Source organism: Melanaphis sacchari, unplaced genomic scaffold (genome assembly GCF_002803265.2).
Source record: "Melanaphis sacchari strain LSU unplaced genomic scaffold, SCAv2.0 Contig72_pilon_pilon, whole genome shotgun sequence".
Lineage (NCBI taxonomy): Eukaryota > Metazoa > Arthropoda > Insecta > Hemiptera > Aphididae > Melanaphis > Melanaphis sacchari.
Genome location: NW_020271519.1, coordinates 598,748 through 610,223, shown reverse-complemented (window position 1 = coordinate 610,223; position 11,476 = coordinate 598,748). Strand labels below are relative to the sequence as shown.

The following is an 11,476-nucleotide window of genomic DNA, read 5'->3' as shown; positions in this document are numbered from 1 at the left end:
TTTTTTTATCAGTATTTCGCCAGATTTGATTAATCTAAATACATTTTTTATTGTATGAGTAGTTAGGGAGAGAGGTGATTGAGTTATGAGAGGCCTCATTATAATAGTTACCACACCGTATCGACTTGACGAATCACGCATATACAAAAAAAAAACACACAGAGGATAATGGTCGATTATGATTAATATAAATTCTAGTTGCAAAAAAAAAACATCTAAAATGATTAGAAAAGCGTTAATATAGCTTTAAATACGATCGCCTACTAATTAAAAGACAACTTAATTGATTGATATGTGGGTGTGTGGAACTTTGGGTATTTTAAGCACACGTAATTACGAATAAGACGGTGGTCCTAATTAATTTTGGTAAACTCTATCTTTGTGTATACGTCGTTAATTTAAAATCTCTACTTCCTGTATATATATGTATGTTAAAATAAATGATGATGTTGGCACTCGTTCGTTAGTAAAATTAAGTAAATTTAATTTGCTTTTACAGTATTACTACTTTAACTAAAATAAGTAATTTATTATAGTGGACAACTGAAAACTGTGAGCTGACTGATTCTTATTATATTTTTACCTTTGTTTAAATTATTTATCAATAAAACCAATTTTCATAACATGCATGAACATGTTCATAATCTTCAACTAAGATAATTAATAATGCGGTTAGATAATCTCATAACAGCTATTTAGGATATCTAATTTTAATTATAAACAAATACCTAGTATAACCAAATCCTTGTTTCTTTTATTATTATATTTAATTTTGTTTGTAGTATGATTACGATACACATTTTTATAAGATGAAATGAATAATTTTTAATTAAATTCAAAATAATAATATGATAGTATGTGCGTATATTGTATACAAAATATTATCTTTTGTTCTCAACAGACATCGCTGTCCTTCAGCATAGTGTTTCATTATAACTGTCCCATAATGGAATTTAAATATAATCTGACCAGGCAGAGTTTGGTTAATTAATAATTTATAAGTTAATATAGCGATCGACGGCAGTAGCGTCATTTGGACCTTGCAAAGTATACATTTGGTCATAAATTAAAAATTAAAACTACAAACAGTATTTTTCATAGATCTATTACTAGATATTGCAAACGTTTGCCTGCCATCCATTATTGACGACATATTAAAGCTTCGTGGTTCGTGGTAAAATTGCCTAACAACACTGCCACGTAAATTTGGTTCCCGACAATTTCTTTTCAACAACTGTAGCATTATTAATTTTTATTTTTAGTTAAATTATTTAATTTTTCATTTTTTTTTTTGTATTGACGTAGTCAAATTCAATTTCTTAATGTGATTCATTTGCAAATAGTTGTTTGTTAATCTGTCTACAGTCATAAAAACTTAACCAATCCACATTCAATTATGTACAATTATTTATAATGATCTTGTTGTCCGCCTACTGTATAAAAAGAGCTTATATCTAAATGTATATCGATCGCTATAATACTGACAATCTACTAAAATTGGCAAACCTAACTTATTATTACCCTTATTATCATTATTATATATATTTTATAAATCATCTATTCGGTCGATAGCTATATACCTACATTCTACCTATCATATTTATGGTTACTCGTTACAGTTTATTACTGTAATTATTATAAAGTTATAATGTAACAAATGTTTGGTATACGCGTAAAATACTCGTTATTAAAGACGTAAATAATGCACAATGCTAAAATATCCAAAGTAGGTTGTCCAACTTGCACCTGTGTCACAAATTGCAACGTGGTTTTGAACATAATTCCTAGTTAAAATCTTTAATTTCTTTCAATGGTTTTCCTTTTTTTTTTTTAACTTAGTTAATGAAGATAAGATTAAATGTGATATTATCTTTTAATTTAATAAGTGTCTTAATTTTTTTCAAGAACATTTTATCGATTAAAATGTTATACGGTATACTTAAACATAATTTAAAATTCATAAAAATATTTCAAACTTAACTATAGATATTGTCTCAATATTTTAATTTAGCAATATTTATTATTACTTTACATATTCTTGTTTAATTTGTTTTACTATAATTAATGAAGTACTTGATTTTAATATTTATAGTTAAAATATTTTTTTGGAATTGCCGAGTTTGTGCGAATTTACATGATAATAATAACATAGTTTTAAATTAAAAGTTAAAAAATGTATATTTTATTAACAGATCTGTTATATTTTAAAATATTGATTGGTCAGTCTTGTATTCAATACGGTTATCATGAAATAATATTAACAATATTAAGTGCCTATTATTTTGTTTTGAAAATACATTTTTTTTTATGATTTGCATCGAAAATTTAATCACGATTTAATTAAATGTGCATATTGTGTAATCAGTTAAATTACAAATTAGATCAACGGGCAAGCAATGAAGATTTTTTTATTGTCCGAATAGTCGTCAATTGTCGATAACTCACCCAACGTAGTATATATTGAGAGCCGAGGAACTATTTTACAAGAGTAATAGCTTTATAAAATTATTTATGTGGACTCGTTGTTTTTACTATCCATATTAACGATACTAATGTCTTATTTACAATACTGCGGTTTACCGGCCATAATGTGCGGCCATTATTGCTGTTGACAATTTGATTATTTTCCTTGGAAATCGATTCTCATGTATTCCTATTAAATTTGTCTTATGGTCGATTAGTCTAAGCACTATTGCGATAAGCAACGGGGATGTTCAATTGTTTCCGCTCTCCTCTGTCTTTCCATCCTTTAAACGAATTATGCATTATATTATTCATTTAAACATTTTAAACCGATATACACTATTTTATCGCTATGTACTGTCTGTCTTGTGACACACTGCAGAGATATTACACGTCTTAATGGATCGTGCTAAACCATTGCACAACTGTGCCAATCGTTTGTTACACCGCCAAAGTCGTATCGCCCGTTACGTCGTTTGATATAATATGGTGACAGAATTATTTTGGCGCGACACGTGCAATCATATAAATCACGAGGAGGTTGAGTGTACGTCTTTATTTTCAGCATGATAATATTATAGGAGTTTTTTCTTTCATATTTTAGGAAACCGCACTACTTTGCAGAGAAAATCTTGTAGAACAGGAAGTGTTTGCATTACACAGTTCATCAATATAAATTCAAGTGACATTCAATATACATGTGCACACGTCTTGTCTTTAAAAATATGTCATATTTAAAAAACCATGACCTGAATATTTGTACGTTTTAAAATGTAATCCAATCGAAATGTAATAATAAAAACCAACGTTCCCCACTACACCAACTGAGTTTATGAAGAAGGCACTGTTATTATTTAACTTTTAAACTTGTCGGAATATTTAATATGAAATAAGTTTTTCATTGTATTTTGTTGAAATAAAAAATGCATCTTCTTTGTAACGATATTTAAATAATTTATTTACATTGTTTTAAATTTGTTAGCCGACCATACAACTACCACAGTATAATGATATACCTTATTAAAAAAATACAAATAATAATCCTCTTTCATTAGTGGCTATCAATCATATTAAATGTATTTTTTTTTAATCGTGTCAAATACGATCATGTATCAATATTTTTATAATCCCTTTCAATACTATCGATTTATTAGTCAGTATTATTAATATTTTTATTATTATTAATGTATAACAAGACAAATTTAACACTAAGTATTTTACTCTATAACTTTCATGTTACAATTTAATTTAATGATCAAAAATTATCTACAAATAAAATATATTAAAACACTGAACTTGAGCACAGCTTATGTATGATTGAATATTAGTGAATCCATTATGGATTCTCTAGTCCAATTGTGACCAACAACAACCCGTGATATTTTATTAATAGACCCGCCAAAGTACTAAAATGAGATAAAAAAAAAAACTTCAAATTTTAAAAATTGAAAAAACATTAAATTAAAATTGTATTAAAAATGCAATATTTGTAGAATTTAGTATAAATGAATATTTTTCATTTATTTTTGCCAATTACATTGTTAACCAGACATGACCTTGTGTCGCAGCCTTATCGTCGTACATTATCTAAATATAAATAACATCGTATTTATCGTTATCATTTTGCATGAAAACTTATTCAATATCCAATACTATTTATAAAGTATTAATTAATTTATTTATTGTAATTGTATTGTGTGGTTTTAGTTTTTAAAGTTAAAAAAAAAAAAAAGAAAAAGAAAAATTGACCCTGAACATCGTGTTTTTAAAATCATTTAAAAAACGATTACTTGGCTAGCCAAGAAATTTCTTTTTATGGTCCTAGAAAAAAAAGGTAAAAAAAAAAAAGATTGGTTAACTCTGTTTTAGTTAATTTATGAAATACTCCAAAGTCTAAATTGACATTATTTCACTGTTGGATGTAAATTATAAATAGATATTATTTTATTCATCGTATGATTTTGTACAATTGCTGTTAAAATTTGACTTTAATTAAATTAACATTTGTTCCGTGAGTGCAATAAGAATTTTTTGAGCTAAAATAAAAATTTATTAATATTGACTCGCATAAATCAACATTCGATGAACGGTAACTGTACAGAATATACGAAAAGAAAAATATGTACGCAATTGCAATATTTTTATGAAAGCCTTCATGTCATAGAGTTCAATATATCGTTGAAAAGTTCTGATCAGATAATATTATTAATATTGTCTATGCATTTTTAAAATTAAGTCTATAATGTCACTTTTAAAATACTTCAATGGATTCAGTATTGTAAACGATACTTGTATAAATACGAGTATAAGTATTTCAATACCGCTTTAGAATATTGTAATACATTTTATATTTATAATATTTTGTAAGTGATTGAATATTGTATATACTATACAATATTATTGACATGATAATTAGCAATACATTTTCGATTTGTACTAACGACTTTTGGTTTCTTTTGAATTTAGTATAACATATAAATAATTATTTGAATAAAATTGTGAATGACACGATATTCTTCACATTTGTATTTTACGACAACTGTTGTTTTACTATTCTGTCAACAATTTAATTCTCAAATGTAAAGAATATAAGGATTTGTTAACTTTTTATCATTATATTTATTTTGAAATAGTATGCACCTAGTTGTACAATGTTTATTTTTAATGATTATATTCAGTAGTTTACAAAAAGATTAAAAATAATAACTAAAAATCCTCAAAAAAAAAAAAAAATATATATATATTATTCCAGTTTAAAACATTCATTACTTTTTTTTTTCATTTTGAGACCAAATAAATTTAATAAGATATTGATTTCTTTTATCCAAATAAAGTATTTCAAATATTTTTTAAACAACATTAATATAATTGGCAATTTAAATTTTGCAGACCTGAAAACTGAATACCTACAAGAGTACCTATTATAATTATAATTAAAAAAATCAGCTTCAAATACTTAAGTTAATATTAATATCATCAATTATGATTTTATTATAAGTAAATCGTTTTTTATGATAAAATATGCAATTTCATAACTTTTAAAGGACTTGAAAAATGCTTTATTTATATTACTATATATAAAGTAACTCGAAAATATTGACTATAACTACAGCTTGTCTTACTAACGTCACGTTAAATTTTGAAGTATGTATTCAAATTATATGAAACTTTATTTTATTTTTTTGTTTTAGGCATCATTACAATTAAAAAAAAAATCAAAAGTACTCATTTTAATAAATTTGATGCACAGCATAGGATAGCTATTGCATACAAATAGATGGTATGATGAGAATTCATAAATTATAATTGGTACAAAAAGCATATTATTTATACAGAATTTATATTAAATACATTCTATATTAGAGCTTTGGAAGCGTGTAATAACTTTTTGAGTGTATAGCTAGTATTACAACTAGATTTCAATTGTCATAAATCATTTTAAGACCTTAATCCAGATTTTACCGGGTTCTCTTAATAGTATATGTTGGCGATGTTACAAATTTTTGTAATATTATATTTCTATTATAGAAAAACAACATTTGCGTAAAAGAGCCTAAATAAATAGATTATCTCAATGATATAGCATAATATTTTCTTGATAGACGATAGTATTATATTAAATAATTACAATTACAGCAGTTTCAAATATTTAACAATTTGATATAATTTAACAAGAGTATGGCAGATCGTCCTTGGTGACTATAGTCTCACATTTAAAACCACAAATTATTATATCCCAAATAATATCGGGTAGACAGACAGTTAGAAATGTCAAAAGTTTTTCACGGATATGTAATCATATTAACCAAATCGAACAGCGCCGCAATACCGTTAATTAATTTTCATTCAAACGCATTTATGGGTTTCGATACATGCATAGCGTGTTTTTGATTTTCTCGGTAAACATTGTCACTATGTATTAATGAAATATTCTATAAATGTTTTGGCACGGCCGCTCTATAATATGATTATATGGTTTATCAAAAGTCACGGCCAAAACACACATACTTCCCGTGTGACTTTATGTTATCATGGTTGCTCGAAAACTGGACTCCGAATGTCACGTGCCGGCTTGTGTCTGCCTCAAAGGAACGCCACGTCGGCCGTTTACACTTCAGTTCGCATCAGTTGAATATGACACGTCTCTCTGTATTACGACTAACCCGAGTCACGACGTTCAGTCAAAACTTGAATTTCTTACTGGTAATAATAGCTTTGCACAGTGCACACGATCTACAGTTGTACGACATCGTTAGGTTCGTGTGTTGTACAACGATATAATATTATTATAATGCGATTATGTGTTATTGTCCTTGGATATGTACAATAGTGGCCAAATGAAATCGCATAGGGGACGGGGGTAGTGTTTTCGCGTTATGAAGTGCTTAATTCGTGTATGCCGCGAGGTGCCTGCTACCTAGAGGGACAGGGCCAAATATACCCGAGATTATTTTAGTAAATGGTTACCTACTGTAAATTATTTTCATATGAAAACAGCAAACGCAACATTTTGGGTAGGTATCCTATAAATAAAAATATTATAAAACGACACGAAACAGAAATAAATGGTATATTATTCAGAAATAACACCTCTGCGGTGTACTATTTACAATAAAATGCGTGTTAAAAACTCTCAAGACATTTAAACACCAATAGTTTATGTTGAACTTCAATGTACATAAAAAATACGAGCTGATAGATTAAATTTTCGTGTACTAAAGCAAATTTTGTAATTATGAGTCATGTTTAGAACGGTGCATAATGATATAATTATAGTATGACAGCTTAAAAAAGAATAACATAAACATTAAATTCATAAATGAAAATAATAACGGTTTTAAAGAACTGATTATAAGCGTAAAATAAGCTATCAATTTAATGTATTTTTTTTTAAATCAAAGAAACAAAACGTATCATAGAATATGCATCTCACACCTTAAATGAATATTCAACAGAATTCAACACGTTAAATTATATAGGAACAGATTTGACGTCTACATAATATAACAGTGAGCGGTGTGTGTTTATGTTTAGGGAAGAGAATAAGGGATGATTTATTGCGGTAAGTCTTTCCATAACTGTTACGTTGCCAAATTTCCATGTGTGAGTATATCCTAGCAAATGACGGATAATGTATTAAACTACTCTATTGTTGATCTACGACACGATTTATCATTTCATTTCACCCTTTTTATTTATTTTTTTATTTGGAAATGCATTATTCACGACTTTGAAGAACATTAATGTACACGATATTTTATAATAGGTAGCTTAATTACTTAACGTGAAACGGATGTTAATTGTATACCACGTAAGTTTTTTCAGTCAGTGAGTCACTATCAATCTACAAATCATAATGTCGTTTTGAAATCTGTTGTCGAGTTAATAGAAGAAAATATTATGAGTTTAAAAAGTGTGATGCTCTGGATAATCGAGTGGGTTGCTTGGATTAGAAAATTACGATGAATTATTGCATTCGAAAAATAAAATCGTTATGATTTGTCTAAAACGAATATTTGTTTATCTTATTTTAACGTTATTCGCTAGTTTTCATAGTGTTCTGTCAAAAATACAGAGTAGGTACTGGAAAATTCAAAAAATTACTTCTCTAAAGTATCCACCATCTATGTTGAATCCCCAATCTAGGAAAAACTTTTTAAACTTTTTACTGCTCCCAAAAGCGTATTCAAAAAATACCGTAAAAACTGATACGTCAATTTTCCAATACATCATTTCAAAACCAATAGCTCTCTGACAACACTTCGGTATTTGAGAAAAAAATACTTGTCATAAACGAAACTATTATTTGTAATATAGGTATGTATCGAAAATTATTGTGTTATTGACTGTTTTTAGTAAAATATAATACACACCCCGTTTCACAACAAATATGTTCGTGATTTATTAGGTTGGACCCGCCCCATCTCTGAGTTATCAAAATAGTCAGGAAAATCTAAAAGTTTTTGATTGATGAAGCTGACACTTTGATGGATCTTTCTTGTTTTGTTCGGTAAAAATATAGTTAATAGAATATTGATACCTGGCATATAGTTAAGGAATTACATTTTGTTAATGTATAGGAAGACATTGAAATAAATATTGGTTTTAATTTCTAAAATGTCATATTATCTTCGTTTTTCTCTTACAGGCATTGTATTTTTATCATAACGTGATATACTTTCTGAAAAAAGTTGTACTAAATTAATTTTAATTTGAAATTTAATACAGAGAGCTATTATATCCTCAACAAGTATGAATAACGCAAAGTGTTGTAAAATAAATAAATAAATATTCACTGCTACTTCAAATAAATATTATAATATGGAGAAGAAAATTACTCTAAAATGGTAAAATTCCCCTCTGAGTGTATTTTATAAGACACTCAAGAAATTTCCTAATTTTACTGAAATTGAAAATTGTAGATTTAGTAATACAGATCTATCATTTTATTTATTTCTACTTCATCAGCGATTTATTTAGTAATATATATTACGTTTATATTTGTATATAATATAATTTACATAATATAGATAATTGAATAATTATAAAAATACAATAATATCAGTGTTATGTGGTCTCGTTTACAATAATTATTTTAATTTTTATAACATACGACCGTTGTAGTGTTATACAATTTTCAAGGAATTAAAAAATATAGCAGACACACACATAATATCAAAATACTTTATTATTGTACTCCGAATGGTTGGCGGATTGGCGCAAAAATGTTTCTGCTCCCGACGTGCACACGAACCGAAAAAAAGCTCTTCCAACGCAGCGTAAATGTGTAAATTAAATGCGTAAATTTGTCTTCGGGGGCGTTATAGTTACAAATATCTAATTGAATATAACAAATAACTCTTTGCGTTCGAGATCGTGACGTTTTAATTCGGCGGGTCTCGAGTAGATTTATCGTCCGCGCGGCTATATCGTTCAAGATTAACCTTGTACTACACGGTTTTCATTTTCGTTGCCGGAAAACGTATACAAATATACATGCGACTATGCGAGTAACTCTTTCCTGTAACACGTAATGTACATTGTACATCGGTTATAAAATAACGTTAATATACGATACTTCCCCACTTACTTTAAGGCCCGTCAAACGGCCTCGTTTAATTCATCACACGACGTTTCAAAATATTTTAATAATTTTCTTGTTTTATTTATTATTTACGACAACTTTGAATAAGTTTTAGTATATTTTACTTGATTTTTTTTTCACTGCATTTAGAATTATTACTATTTATTAGTCTTTATATTAACAGAGATTATCAATCATTATGAATTGTCAAATTAACTCAATAAACATCGACGTCACGTTTATGTCTATGCTTAATATGTAATTATGATATTAATGTGTACATTGTTATTGTGCCATGTTTAAACTTTTGATCGTTTGTACCATTGTGTTAGCTAATCCATTGTTAGTTGTCGGCACATATTTATATACCTAATAATTTCCCTTAGTTTAATTTTGTTAGGTATTTCTTTATTATGCCCCTATAAATATAGGCACTTTAGAGTTTAGACCCCATATTATTGCAAAGAACCATTAAACTTACTGCACATTTCCGTAGTATCAACATGACTTTAACTATATTACTATATCATACACACACCACACGGTTATGAGTTTCTATGATTACAACTATGAGGTATTGAGGTCAAATAATATTCTATTTGTGCCAACCATAGTAGTATTAGTCTGTACAGAGTGGTCTAACTTGATATTATATATTATTTTATATAAAAGTAACTGTATTTATTGAGTAAGAACGAAGCGGCAGAGGCACTATGGTCATTTTAATTCTAAACGTTCATAAGTTATAAGTAAAGAGCGGGTAGAAATTCATTTCCATGGGGCAAATAATGTGCAAAAAAAAAATGTTTTCATTCTTTTGCCGAAGATTGTCCCAGTATACTTACATTTTATTTTTGATTTATTTCAAAACTTTTATAATATTTATTGTTAATACTCTCATAAATTATTATTTTTTAATATTTATAATGTACATAAAGTATATATGTATAATATTAAAAAGATTTAATCAAGTCCCGCGGAGGGGGCATCACTGCAATCACCACTTCTCGACATTATCACTATATTATTTAAATATTCAAATATCTATATTTAAAAAAAAAAGTAAAGCCTTGGTTTATAGGAAAAAAGATTTAAGAAACTATTAAAAAAAAAAGAAAGTAAAAACTTTAAAATCTCTATGACGAACATTTTTGAAATGTAGGCTTAATTTTAATTGAAAATTTTATGTTATAAATTCTTCAAATTTGTTTTCTCAAAACCATAAAGATTTTTTAATAAAATCGGTGTGGTTGTTTTTATGGATCGTCCTGTAGACATATGTTCAACTTATACACATGTGTGCAGCATAATATTATATATTATAATAGAGCTCAATTATCTATCATAAGTATGTAGTTACATAATAGACATGTTATGATGGTTATGAGGATTTTAAGAATGCACATACTGTTATACAGGTCAGATCATGACCCTAAACATCATACTATAGTCTATATTATACACATAACCCTTATCAATCACTATTCGATATAATTTTTCACTAGCATGCCCGCTTTTCATTAAAAATTTTATGTAATGTACATCTGGCGCTGCTGCCATATTCGGTTTGGATATTCTCATTATATTTATATTTGCGTACAAAAATAATTGTGTATAATTTCGATACTCGCTTTGTTTTTGGCTGAAAATGCGGAAATCCTACGATCTAACTGATTATGGTAACACGTCGTATAATAATTTAAAGCTATTTAGGGTTGTGTAACGCGTAAAATGATACGATCGAAAAAGTAAATGTCTTAAAACGTTTTCGCCGTTAGCCTGACGCTTTTAACTGCACTGTACAGTAGCAAGTGCAATATTCCTACATGTCAGCCGATCGACCGAAGTAATGGTAACATGTCTAAAAACGTGCACCGCCTGGGTTCACTTGAATTTGAAGAAAAAATAAATCGTTCGAATTTTATTGTG

At 27.7% G+C, this 11,476-nt stretch overlaps 1 protein-coding gene across 1 annotated transcript in view; it reads left to right on the top strand.

Annotated features, from left to right (window-relative positions):
- Positions 1-11,476, top strand: part of LOC112600804 (neuropeptide SIFamide receptor-like) — a 37,986-nt gene that overhangs the window by 1,680 nt on the left and 24,830 nt on the right. The window lies entirely within an intron of this gene.